Source organism: Excalfactoria chinensis, chromosome 11 (genome assembly GCF_039878825.1).
Source record: "Excalfactoria chinensis isolate bCotChi1 chromosome 11, bCotChi1.hap2, whole genome shotgun sequence".
In the NCBI taxonomy this organism is placed as follows: domain Eukaryota; kingdom Metazoa; phylum Chordata; class Aves; order Galliformes; family Phasianidae; genus Excalfactoria; species Excalfactoria chinensis.
In genome coordinates, this window is record NC_092835.1 from 8,525,139 (window position 1) to 8,537,218 (window position 12,080).

The window sequence follows — 12,080 nt, forward strand, 5'->3', positions numbered from 1 at the left end:
GCGAGAACCTCGTCGTGGTAAACACACAGCAATACTGTCAGATTATCCTGCCTGCATCCCCTACCACGAATTAACGCCCTGTCCGTCCGTCGCAGCTCCCAGCGGCCAGGCCCAGCCCCCGAGCCAGACAGGACCGGTCGGAGGACCTCCGGTGCTGGGACCGAGCACGATCCGCTTCAGCTCAGCCCCCCCGGCCCATCCTCACCTCACCGCGATCCGCCCCCGCGAGGACCCCCGGCCCTCGCCCTTCAGCCGGCGCCGCCCTCCCCCTCCCGCCGTCCCCTTCCCGCTGTCACTCGCGGCTCCGCCCGCCCCCTCTGCCGGCCCCTCCTCCGGCGCCCGGTGGAGGAGCCGCCGTTTCCGGAGTACACAGAGCGGGGTTGGCCGTGCGGCGGGGTTGTGGCGGACAGGTGAGCGAGCGCCGCGGCCGTGCCCCGCTGCCCCCGCGCCGCCTTCCCTCCGCGCGGCCCCGCGCCTGGGCCCACCCCCAGCGCTGCCCGCGGGCCGGGTGCGAGCCCTACAGCCCGGCCGGCGGGGCCCTGGCGGTGCGAGGCACCGAGCTGGCGTGGACGGGCACCGAAGGGGGCGGCGGGCGGCGCTCCGGACAGCTCCGCGGGCCGCGGCGGGGGGGGCGCCGGGACGGCGAGGAGCCCCCGGGGAAGCCCGGCTCGGGGGGAGGGCGGCGGCGGCGGTGGCGGCGTCCCGGGGCGCGGCCCGGGGTTCTGTCGCCGCGCACCGTCGACAGCGCGGGGCCGGCCCTGTTGGCGGCGGGGACAGCCGGGGCGCTGCACGGCACAGCTCGGGGCGGCGGCGAAGCTGCGGCCGGCTTCCCCCAGCCCCTTCCCTCCGGCCCCCTTCCCGCTGCCGTGACCCGAGTGCGGCCAGCCCGGCGGGGACTGCGCCTGCGGGAATTCCTGCGCACCTTCCTGCGAAATAGTGACCGCCGCCCGGGGCTCCGGCCTGCTGCGGCCCGGCACCGAGACCCCCGCCGCCGGGCCTCGCCTCGGGGCGACGCTGCCCGGGCCCTGCCAGGTGCTGAGGCGGCCCCTCGCCCCACGGGCCGGGCTCGCGGGCGGCACCGGCGGAGCCGCCCCGGTGGGGCGTAGCGTTGTGCTCACAGCCGGCCGGGGAGGTGGGTTTCTGACAGCCCCCTGCCGGGCAGGCGGGCGGTGCTGTCTGTGCCGCCGGTCACGGCGGTGGGGGCTCACAGCCCTTCACCTGACGCTTGCATCAATGGCTATTTCTTGCTATTTAGGGTTATATTTAGCATGCTGTGTGCACACTGCAGGCAGAAGAGGAGAGCTCTCGTTTTGGGCTGTACATTACAACTTTACTCACAGGCTCGAGCTTCTCTGTGCTTGAAATGGGGCCTGCGCTGGGATGAAGGGGTTGGTGCTGACACGTGCCAACTGCATGTTACTTCAGGAGTTTGGAAGGTTTTGAAAGATCTCGTGTTGTTTTGCTTAAGATTATAAACCCAGTGCCAGGTATAAATCAGCCATTACAGAGGGACAGATGTCTGGGTGCTGTGGTGAGAAGATCTGTGTCTGTCGCGTGGCGGAGAGGAGCTGCTGGGCTGTCAGTCAGTGGCTGTGGGGGCACACAGCTGCCAAAAGTGGAGATCTGGTTCCCAAAATGGCTCTGCACTTTGTATCCCCAGTGTGGCTGCTGGCAGGCTCCAATCTAGAGGGCTGGGGAAGAGGTCAGCGTGGGGTTTGAGGGCATTGTTGTTCCTGTGCTCAGCCCAGCAGTGGCTCACGAAGTGCAGGGTGCTCCTGACTGCTGCTTTGGGCTGTCGGTGGTGGGCGGCTGTAGCCCCCAGGGTATGTGGTTTGTGTCACGGAGCTCCCAGCCACATGAAGGCTGTGGTACGCTGCTCATGGGATTGTGAGCTCCAGCTGATCACTGTGCGCACGCAGGTGCTATTTGTGTACCGATGCAATTTTTCACTTGGCTGGAGACTTTTGCTAAGCAACGCTTTGACACGAAATAAGATGGACACTTCTTCTGTAAATAATCCTTATTTTTCCCAATCCGAGGCTTGCACAGTTTTCTTTTGAGCTTCTGGGTGGACTTTCTAAGTATCGTTTTTGCAGTGGCAGCGAAGCTGTGTTTCAGGCCAACACACAGGTTTCTGGGCTTCGCGTAACCTTGGGTGTGAGTCGTTCCTTCGTGCGTGTCTTGTGCTGCTGCTCCTTAGGTCAGCGTAAGGCATAAATCCTTCTGTTAGCACTTTTCTTTCTGATTCAGGAGTTACTCAGAGGTGTTAGGAAACGAGAAATACTGCATACAGGGAATATTTTCCAGATGAAAGTCTCTTCTGAGACTCTGCAACTTGGTCAGCAGTTGTCCTTCATACTGAATAATATGGAAATATCTGCTGAAAGTCTCTAAAGAAGAAGTGTAGGTTTCTCCCACTTAACCATCCACTTGTCTTTGATCACTTTCTGTATTTTGTTCTTCTGTTGCCTCCATCCTGACAGATTTTTTTTCTCTGCATTTCTTCCCACAATCCATTATTTTTCACGAACTTTTCTTTCTCAGCACAGAAATTACAGCCAGTTTTTCATTACAGCAAAACAATTGTATTTTTGTGGTCCTGCAAGGCATAAGTAAGCTTCCTTTTGTGTCTTGAATGGCATGTAGTTTTAAGTGCCGTTGCTTCCTCTCGTTACCCAGAACGGGGTTGTGTGAAGAGAAATTGTGCTGCTGCTTTTGTTTATATAGTAGTGCTGTAATGGGAAAAGACTTGTTCTTGGTACAGTGAAAGCTGGTACACCAGAGATCCTGCTAATGATAGTGATTAATAGGTGCTGCTCAAAATAGCTATCACTGTTGGTATGACTAATTGTACTGTATTAAAAGAGCTCCTTTATACCCAGTAATCTCAAGACGTTTCTACAGTTTGAGAGAAACGTGTGATCTGTGCAGAGAGATAAATGAACATTGAAATGCAGAACTTACACTGAAATGTGGCAGCTCTTCAGGAGCTTGCTGCTGCTCTGCAAAACCACTTGGGGCTGAAAAGGAAGACTATCTTCTTGTGGTTACTGTCGGTAGATAGAATATTATTACTGGAATTGGATGCTGGCCAGAACAACACCCTACATGTTGCAAACAATGCCAGGGTATTGTTAGCAGCTATAGAAGGGTTTTTATATCATACATGAAAGATGACATTTCCAGCAGCATGGGTAACCTCATCACAAAAGCAGTGTGCTGGGGCTGGCGTGCAGGGCGGATGGTTGTGCTGGGTTTGACAAAATCCACATTCTGATCACACCAGTCCTCCTAGAGCCTGGCAATACGTCTCGTTAGCGTTTCTTAACCTTTGTTGGCCTTTGGGTAACATCGGTTAACATTAAGTAACACGCAGCAGGCAACATTGTGCTCTCCAGGCAGAACTGTATTCTGGGATGTGTTTAAATTTTGTGCATCCTGTAGCTGGAGGCAACTCTGGAATTGTTTTTGGAGGCTGTAGATCTAAACCTCAGAAGGTGCTGTTGGTGGCTGTAGAATGTGACGTTCTGCCTGGTAGGATGAAAGAATATTTGGAAAGCTAAGAAGAAAATGTTAAAGATGTGTTCCAAACTCACTGAGAAGGAGCTGGTGGTTGTGTTTTCTTGTGCCTCTTCAGCTTCTTGTGGGATTCTTGTCTTCTGTTGTTGATGTACATAAAAGATAATTTTATGGTCGGAGGGATTTAGTGCCTTCTGATCCCCAAAAAGCTAAGGTGTGTGAGGAGGAATATGAGGCATTCACTTTACTCATACAGCTTTCTGAGTTACCTGTTGAATTTGTCTGATTTGATCCTGGTCTTCTGGCATTCTGTGATATTTGGTCAAATCCTTGAATTTTCCCAAGAAGGTTCTGAATTTTGTCTTCTGTTAAGACCATTGCCATCTTTTGAAGGGGACAGCATTGGTGCTATCGAGATGTGTTTCAAAAGAAAAATTATTTGGGGAACATTGTTATCTTGAAATACCAATCTTGTCTTACTCGGCTGCAATTGCAAGTTAAGTGTATTGGTTACTTACAGTCACCTCTACAGATTTATCCTGCGTGGTTCTGTTATGATCATAAGCTTTGCATGGGGCTGACCAACTTCCAGGGGCCTGGGTTAGGGCAGCCTGGGAACATGGGAGGAATGGGTGCGAGGGCAGAACAGAGATCCCAGAAATGCTGGCTGAGCTTTGAAGAATAGAAGAGGGATGAAAAGGGAAAGACGAAGCACTGTGGGGAATCCTGAGCTGTCTGAGTGAAAGCCAGCAAGGATGGATTTGAGGTGGGAGTAACTGAGGCTTTGTGAGGCTTTCAAGAGCCTTTATAGCAAGTCATACACTCTCCAGCTGTGGTGTTGCATACCACTGGCAGTGCATTGGCTTCAGGCTAAACGATAACATACAATTGGCATGAGCACATATTACAACTTTTAATTGAAGCAACGAACTGGGATGTTCTGGGCCGTTTCTTCGAAGAAGTATTTTTCACAAAGGAGATATACACTCTCCCTTCTGAGGATAGCTCTAGGAGATAGATACGTATAAAACTGCACAATTATCTAAAGTGCACAGCAGCTTTGAAAAGATTTTGGAAAAATATCTGATCCCCATTTAAAACAAAAAATGTTACCCTGTGCTCTTATTTGTAGGATCGCATCAGAGAAAGTACGAACTTAGGAGACACCTTCACAGCACTCCTTGAAGCCGATTCCCAGTTATGTTTTTAGTAAAATTTTCTCCTCGAGATGACTGCGTATTTTCTACTTAAGGCTCTCTAGATTGTCATTGTTGTACAGTGGGGCTGTATTCCTTCTTTGTGATCTTCCATCTCTTGCTTTTCTAATAACGTTCAAATCGTTAGGTTGTTCTTGCTTTTTGCAAATATGGCACCTTTTGATGTTCTCTCTTTTTGTCTTTCAGTGGGGTACTTGTCAGAAGCTAGCATTTATTGCTATGCATTCTGTAAAACAGCATTGCCAAAGATATTATTTGGAAAATTCTGACAGGAAAATTCCTCTGCCTCTTTATCAATCAGCCCATCTCAGCCTTGGATACTGTACTGTGTTCTTTCCAGACTTGTGTGTTGGTTGGGAAGTCATAGTGGAACATGTGAAGTGGCTGTTTAATAACAGCATTGAAGGTGTGATTCTTGTTTAGTTGCATGCTCAAAGTTGACATTTACATAGAGCTCTGATTACACAGGATTCCTCACAGGCTCTGTACAACATATGCTGGTGCAATCTGGGGATGGAACAGACCTTCTTTAATGCTATGTTTTGGGAACTTTTTAAAGCAGTGTATGGAATGTGTTGTAGAGGAAAACATAGAAGAAGAGCATGAAGACAGGAATGTTATGGACCATTTCTCCCCTTACATTCTGAAGATGTCCCTAGCTTTTGTTACTGCCAGAGGTAACCTAGCAAAGAAATCCGTCTTTAATTCTTTCAGGAACAGAGAGTTTTAGTTTCACAAGTAGATTTCCTCAGTGTGATAAATTGGTGTGTTGGCGAGTTTCTTGGTGCTATTAAGAATTCCTCTGGATTTGCTGGGATAAAATCATTCTTTCAAGCAGGTCTACGTGCTCTGTCTGATACCATGATATTCAGGGCAGTATTCTAGGCATTCTTCTTGTTTATGAATCTGAATGTCTTGCTCTTTTGTACTGATTACAGAACTTGGCTGATTGTGCTGTAGAAGAACTATTCAAGTCGAAGCATAAGAGCTTCCTCAGAGAAAGATAAAGCACCTGAATGTCTACAACTCACATTCCAGAAAAATCTTGAGATCTTTTAAGTGTTTCTTCAAAAGAGCATGAGTACAAGCCAGTATTTTTAAAAGTTCCTTCAAAATACTCAAATCTGGTGATCTCATCCTGAAGATGTGAGATGTTCCTTTTATATGGCCCAGCCATAGACTAGAAATGCTGAAAACAAATGAAAGCTGTAGTGACCAGAAAGGACTGACACAGAAACAACTCATGCTGTTGTTGAAAGACTTTCTCTTTATCCATCAAGCTTGTGACAAAGGCTGAAGATTGCAGGGGAAAGATCAGTATGGGTGAATGTAATTCTATGCCAGAATCCCGAAGAATTGAGGAACATGATCTTTCTGTTTAGTATTTCAAAATCTTTCTCAGAATGCTATTTGCAAGTCATGCACCAGACAGTATTAGGCAGAGGGAGGAAGAGGATAGCTAAAGATTTCATTATTCCAGATCTATTAACTTAGTTTTTTTGCTTGCAACTTGCTAAGTATGAAATGGAGTTATCATCCCCAAATGGCTCAGATGAAGCCATGAATGTGAAATAAATGTAAAAATGAATGCGGGTTTTCATCTTCTGTTAATTTGAGGGTCCCGAGGACAGGAATAGTTTTTTATTTGTATGTTTGTACAGAAGAATGTCTGCTGAATGTCTGCAGTTCTTTGTCTGAGCAGGAATTGAAGGCCCTGTAGTATAGGGCAAAGTTAACTAAAACTGTATGAGTATGTTGTATAGAATCCAACTTCATCAGTGTGTAGCCCTGGAAAGAGCTGTATTTAGTCTCTTACCAAAGATACAGTTAGATATTTGTGTTCATTTGGATAAGTGACATGGTTTGCAAATATTTGCAATACAAGATAATAAGTTCTGTGCTTTTTCCAATGTGAGATGACTGTTTACAAGCAGATGATGTAGCTGAGAGCTTTAATATGTCACAAAAAAAAAAGTGATCTGAAGCTAAATAAGCATGTATCATTCAGAAAAGCTGAAAACTTTTTTTTCAGCCTCTATTTAAGAAATAGAAAAAAAAAATAGTTTGGTTTATTTGTTAGTGATAAGAATTTTACCTTATGGAATTTAGTTCTGAGCAGTACAAGTGAAAGCTTCAAGGCTACCAAGTTGCCACGTTGTTGGCAGGACAGCAGAGGTTTATGTAGGTACTCATGCATCCTTTACCTATGGTGAGCAAACTGACGTGCTGTGATAGCTCACACGGGAGTACAAATAAACTGCACTGGGCAGGAACTAGTGTATATAAGCAGGTTATAATACAAAGTTGAAGTTTTGATGGTATTATATCTTGCACTTCTTTATCAGTTACTTTTGAAGAGAAGCTGAAGTTTTTGTATAGAAGAGCAGGGCTGTGTTCAATAAAAACTTCCCAAAAATAATGGAAGTAAGTGGACTTTTAATTCTAAGGGCTTTTTGTTTTTTTTAAGAGACTTCTGTGCTAATAAAAACTGCATGAGGTGCAGGGAGGATGTGCCAATTATTAGAACAATGTACTGAAAAAAAGAGTGTGTTTGCCTTTACTGGAAATATGCTTGGTTCTGTACTAAAGTGTAGAAAGAATCCTCACTGAGAGAGCTTCCAGTTTTTCTGCATATCTTGTGCTGCTTTCAGGAAGAGAATGGAAACATTTTCTCGCAAGCAATCCGATTAGGTTAATAAACCTTTTCTTTGTTTAAATGCTGCAGTAACTTCCAGGGCAAGAGATTGTGATGTCAGATTCAGCACTTTGACCTCATTTCATATCCAAAGTGAATAACTTGTCTCCAACTTTATAATGCTACAAAATAATTCAGGTGATAAGTGAACATTATATATTTTGTAAGGATTTGACCATGAATTATTATTTTCCTGCAGATCCATGTTGTCAGCACTGCTTCGAATGTTATTTCTCCTGCAAATATTTATTCATAAAACTGAAATAGTACTGTGGGTCATGGGACTGATGCGATGTAGTTTGGCCGACTTTGGTCAAGTGCACTTCTTGCTTTATCCACGTGGAAAAGTGATGCATCTGACCTGTGCTATTTTGAAATTGATCTGTTGCTTGGTTTTGTGGTTAGGAGAGATCCTGGTCTGGTTAAGTGAAATCTGTTGCTCTGCAGATGTTGCTGAACGCGAAGTCTTTTGAAAACCACTAATAATACATGTTTTGTTTTTATATAGGAATGTTAAATTTTTGTGGCGATGGATTGGTATGATAGAGTAAATCCGTAGTTGATGCACAAGATTAAGAGAAATGTTTTTGGGAAAAGTTCATTTTCTTCCTTTGAAGACAAAACAGGAAGAAGCTCTTACTTTTCCATTTTAGTTTCTGGAAGAGTTAGATTTTATGAAGTTTGATTAGAATTGCCTGGTACAGTCTGACAAAAACAACAAACTGTAAAGATGCAGTTTCTTCTCAGAAATCTCTTGTTGTTTCAGCCAAGGAATATATCACCTCCTCTTTGCATGTACAATTTGATATATTCTGATCCAGCATGTGAGTTACTCATCTCTATAGGAAGTTGTGTTGCACCATGTTGCAGTTGCTTGATGTGATGAGAAATAAATTGTATGAATTCAGGGTGTCTTGCATGCTATATCTGTGCTAAATATATTTCTCTAAAAGGAATCCCAATATGAGCAACGTTAAACTGGTACAGTTTTCAGCAATGGAAGCAGTTAATACTGATTATTGAGCTCAGTGATATGTAAAACCCTGACAGTACCTTAAAGCATTGTTGACTTAGTAAGCTTCCTATCCTCCACATAGCAGTCTCTAAAGGTTGTGTTGTCAAGGTGTGGTAGTTTGTTTTGTTACGTTTTTTTTCCTTTTGCATCACACCATCATCCTAAGACAAACAGTTCATTAGCTTTGTTTACCTTACCCTGTCTAGGCAGATAGTGTTTCCCCAGCAGGCGGTGTTTGAGGGATGGTAATCCATCTGAAATAGTCCAAACCCGGTGATCTCGGAAGATTCACTCAATACATTCTGAAAAAAAGCAGAAAATAGTAATTGCAGCTGTAGAAATCCTCAGAGGGTAAATACTGGGCAGGTTGACTTAAATATACTCTTGTGTCTTCAAACACAGGATTTCCTTCTTCCTTTACAACTTACTGTTGTCTTTCTGCTTTGATTGGGCACTCTATGTCTTTTAGGTAAGACCCAGAATTTTAAGAAGTAATACAACTGAAATGTTTGTTTTATATTTTATGTAAAGAGGAGGAATTGGTTTTTATTCTTTATTTTCACTTAATAATTTTTGCTTTGTTTTCCTAAAACTGATATTTACTTTCTGCTGTATGGAAGATACTGCCCCAGCTGACTGGTGGTAAGCTGTAGGTTGTGTGGCAGGCCCTTGTGGCTTACTCATGTTTATACTGGGATGCCTGTCCTGCTGCTGCTTCTGTTCACTCTGCTTTCCCTTTTAAAGGTTTTGGTTTCTTGTTAAGTGCCTTCATATGGAGACTACAATAAGAAGCATATAAAAGTGACTAATCATGCTTAGTGTAGTCTTTAGGATTTATCAGATAATTAGGAGGAAAACTTTACATTCACCTATGAATTACTAGCTTAAATGTGATGTAAATCACTGAATCACAGAATTGTAGGGCTTGGAAGGGACCACTAGAGATTCAGTCCAACTCCCCTGCAAAGCAGGCACCCTACAGCAGGCTGCACAGGTGGGTCTTGAATATCTCCAGCGAAGGAGAATCTACAGCCTCCCTGTGCAGCCTGTTCCAGTGCTCCATCACCCTCACTGTGGGGAAGTTGGTGTGGAACTTCCTATGCTTCAGTTTATGGCCATTTCCCATTGTCCCGTCCCCACAGACCACTGAAAAGAGGTTGGCCGTGTCCCTTTGACTCCCACACTTAAGATATTTATAGACATTAATAAGATCACCTCTGAGTCTTATTTTCTCAAGGCTGAACAGACATGGGTTGCTCAGCCTTTCCTAAGAGAGGTGCTCCAGGCCCTTTATTATCTTTGTGGCCCTCACTGGGCTCTTCCCAGGAGATCCCTGTCTTTCTGTACTGGGGAGCCCAAAATTGGATACGGTACTCCAGGTGAGGCCTGACCAGGGCAGAGTAGATGAGGAGGGGGATCACCTCCCTAGACGTGTTGGCCACCTTTCTTTTAATGCACCTCAGGATTGGCCTTCTTGGCCACCAAGGCGCACTGCTGGCTCATGGACAACCTGTTGTCCACCAGGACCTCCAGGTCCTTCTCTGCAGAGCTCCTCTCCAGCAGGTCATGTCCCAGCCTGTACTGATACTTGTGATTATTCGTTCCCAAGTACAAGACTCTACACTTGATTTTGTTAAACCTCATCTAGTATATTGCTGCCCAGCCCTCCAGTCTGCCCAGGTCCTGCTGAATGGCAGCACAGCCTTCCAGTAAATACAGCTTAAGATGCTGTAATTTTTACTGAAATGGCATGTTGTAAAAATTGAGGCACCACAGGACTTTTTGACTGGTGTTCTTTCTTGAGTTGTTTTGTAGGATCTTAACTTTAAAACAATAATTATGAAGTACTGCTTCTGACCAATAAAAAACCATTGTCTTGCCCAAAATAGGGACAAAGAAATGTCTATGTTTCAATTTCAGAGGCAAAGATATTCCAATAGAGTAATCTGAAAGATATGGAAAACAGCTGATAGAAGAAGTTTCTGTCAGACAGAACAACACGTTAGCTGTAAGGGGGATATACAGATGCATTTTGTAAGCGGCTGTGCTGTTTAATATGATTCGTTGGTATGCGTGTAAGAACTCAAAATGCTGTAGACTGCCTTCCTAATAGCATTTGAGACACCATAAATAGTTTAATCTGATTCTGATCATCACATTCATATGATGTAAAGAAAAGAACTTCTACTGCCAAGCCCACACTGATTTCATTTCCTTATGCTGCTGAATCTAGTCACTCTATTTATTCTCCTAAGCTTTTTTCCATTTTTTTTTTTAATTTTTATTTTTTCCTGTTTTGCACTTGAATTCAAGTTGAAAATGCTCTTGATTGTATGTACCTGGTATGGATTGTTAACTGAAAAAGGTGAAGTTCATTGTTCTGATCTCTGCTGTGAGTGTTACTATCTGCGTAATTGAAGCACGGCTTTAACTCTCCTACTGTGCATGAGTGAGAGCTGGTGTATAAAATATTGCTTTGATTGCAGTTAGTCTCATTTATGGCTTTAGTATAGATTAGTCCTAATAAAGTAGTTGGTAAATGCAGGACGTGGCGTGATCTGCTCCAACCACATAATGTTACGAAATGCTTTGCAGGAAGGTTTGTTGTATTGTTTGTTTGTTTTAATTATTTCTGAAATGAAATTTTTGAGAAAATAATGAAATATGAATGTAACAGATATTATTAGGTCTGAGAAGAAAACATCTGTTGTGACTAAAACCAAACATAAGTACCGTGGTGAGTTATAAGAATGCATCTCTGTTAGTGTGGTTTTTAAGTTTGCTAGGGTGAATCTAAAAGTAGGAAAAAGAAATTGAAAATAGGACTGATCCTATGGACTTGTGATCAGAAAGTAAGGCATATTTTTAATGTTCAAAGCTTGCAGATAACTACGGACTTGATATCATAGTAGGTAAGAGGAAACTGAGCTTTTTGGGAATAGATGGAAAATGTAGGTCTAGCACATCTCTATTTGTTCATTACAGTATTCATTGGGAGATTCCTGTGGTCACATGTTGCAAGCTTGTGCAGAACCTAAAATTGTTATTGACTAACAGAGTAACTCTGGATGTAGAGCAAGATCCTCACAGGGGGCCTTGGCAGGAAGGAGGAGCAGTAATAACACGGTGTTGTGTTGCTTTGGTTTTCCTCCATACACTTTGGAGTCCTTCCCAATGAAGTGCATTAGCTGTTGTGTTTGGTTGTGCAGTAGCAATTCGTACTTCATACTACCGTCAGCAACTGTGGATCACGGTACAGACATGTTTTCTGTCAGTCTGTGAAAAAGGGATAAATGTGAAAAGAATTATTACTTGTACATAAAGAACATAGTCGAAGGAAAAACAGGAAAAATATGAGCCTTGCTTACTTGTTAGGTCTGCAGCTAATGGTTCTGCCGGGGACTATTACTGCATTGTTTATCTTAAAGCAAATATAAGGTGAACTTTTTGCTCAAGTAATAATTCCACTTATCTTCTCCTGGGATATCTGTGGAAAGAGTCATTATTTTTGTTTTTATCTCTTAACTCTATTGCAGGTTAGACAGGAAGGAGAGGTCCTTTAGCAATGGAAGAACTTGGGCAGAAGTGACTACACTAGCAGGCTGCCCTTTGTGTTCTGCTGAAAGCACATCTC

General features: G+C 44.3%; 2 protein-coding genes across 2 annotated transcripts in view; one reads left to right on the forward strand and one right to left on the reverse strand.

Annotated features, from left to right (window-relative positions):
• Window positions 1–333: 333 nt before the first annotated feature.
• GARRE1 (granule associated Rac and RHOG effector 1) overlaps window positions 334–12,080 on the forward strand; it is a 51,305-nt gene continuing 39,558 nt past the window's right edge. Inside the window, exon 1 of the mRNA XM_072346691.1 lies at window positions 334–410. The gene's annotated coding sequence lies outside the window, so the exon portion shown is untranslated. The remainder of the gene's footprint in view (window positions 411–12,080) is intronic.
• Window positions 8,592–12,080, reverse strand: part of SS18L2 (SS18 like 2) — a 44,948-nt gene continuing 41,459 nt past the window's right edge. Inside the window, exon 5 of the transcript XR_011905007.1 lies at window positions 8,592–8,748. The gene's annotated coding sequence lies outside the window, so the exon portion shown is untranslated. The remainder of the gene's footprint in view (window positions 8,749–12,080) is intronic.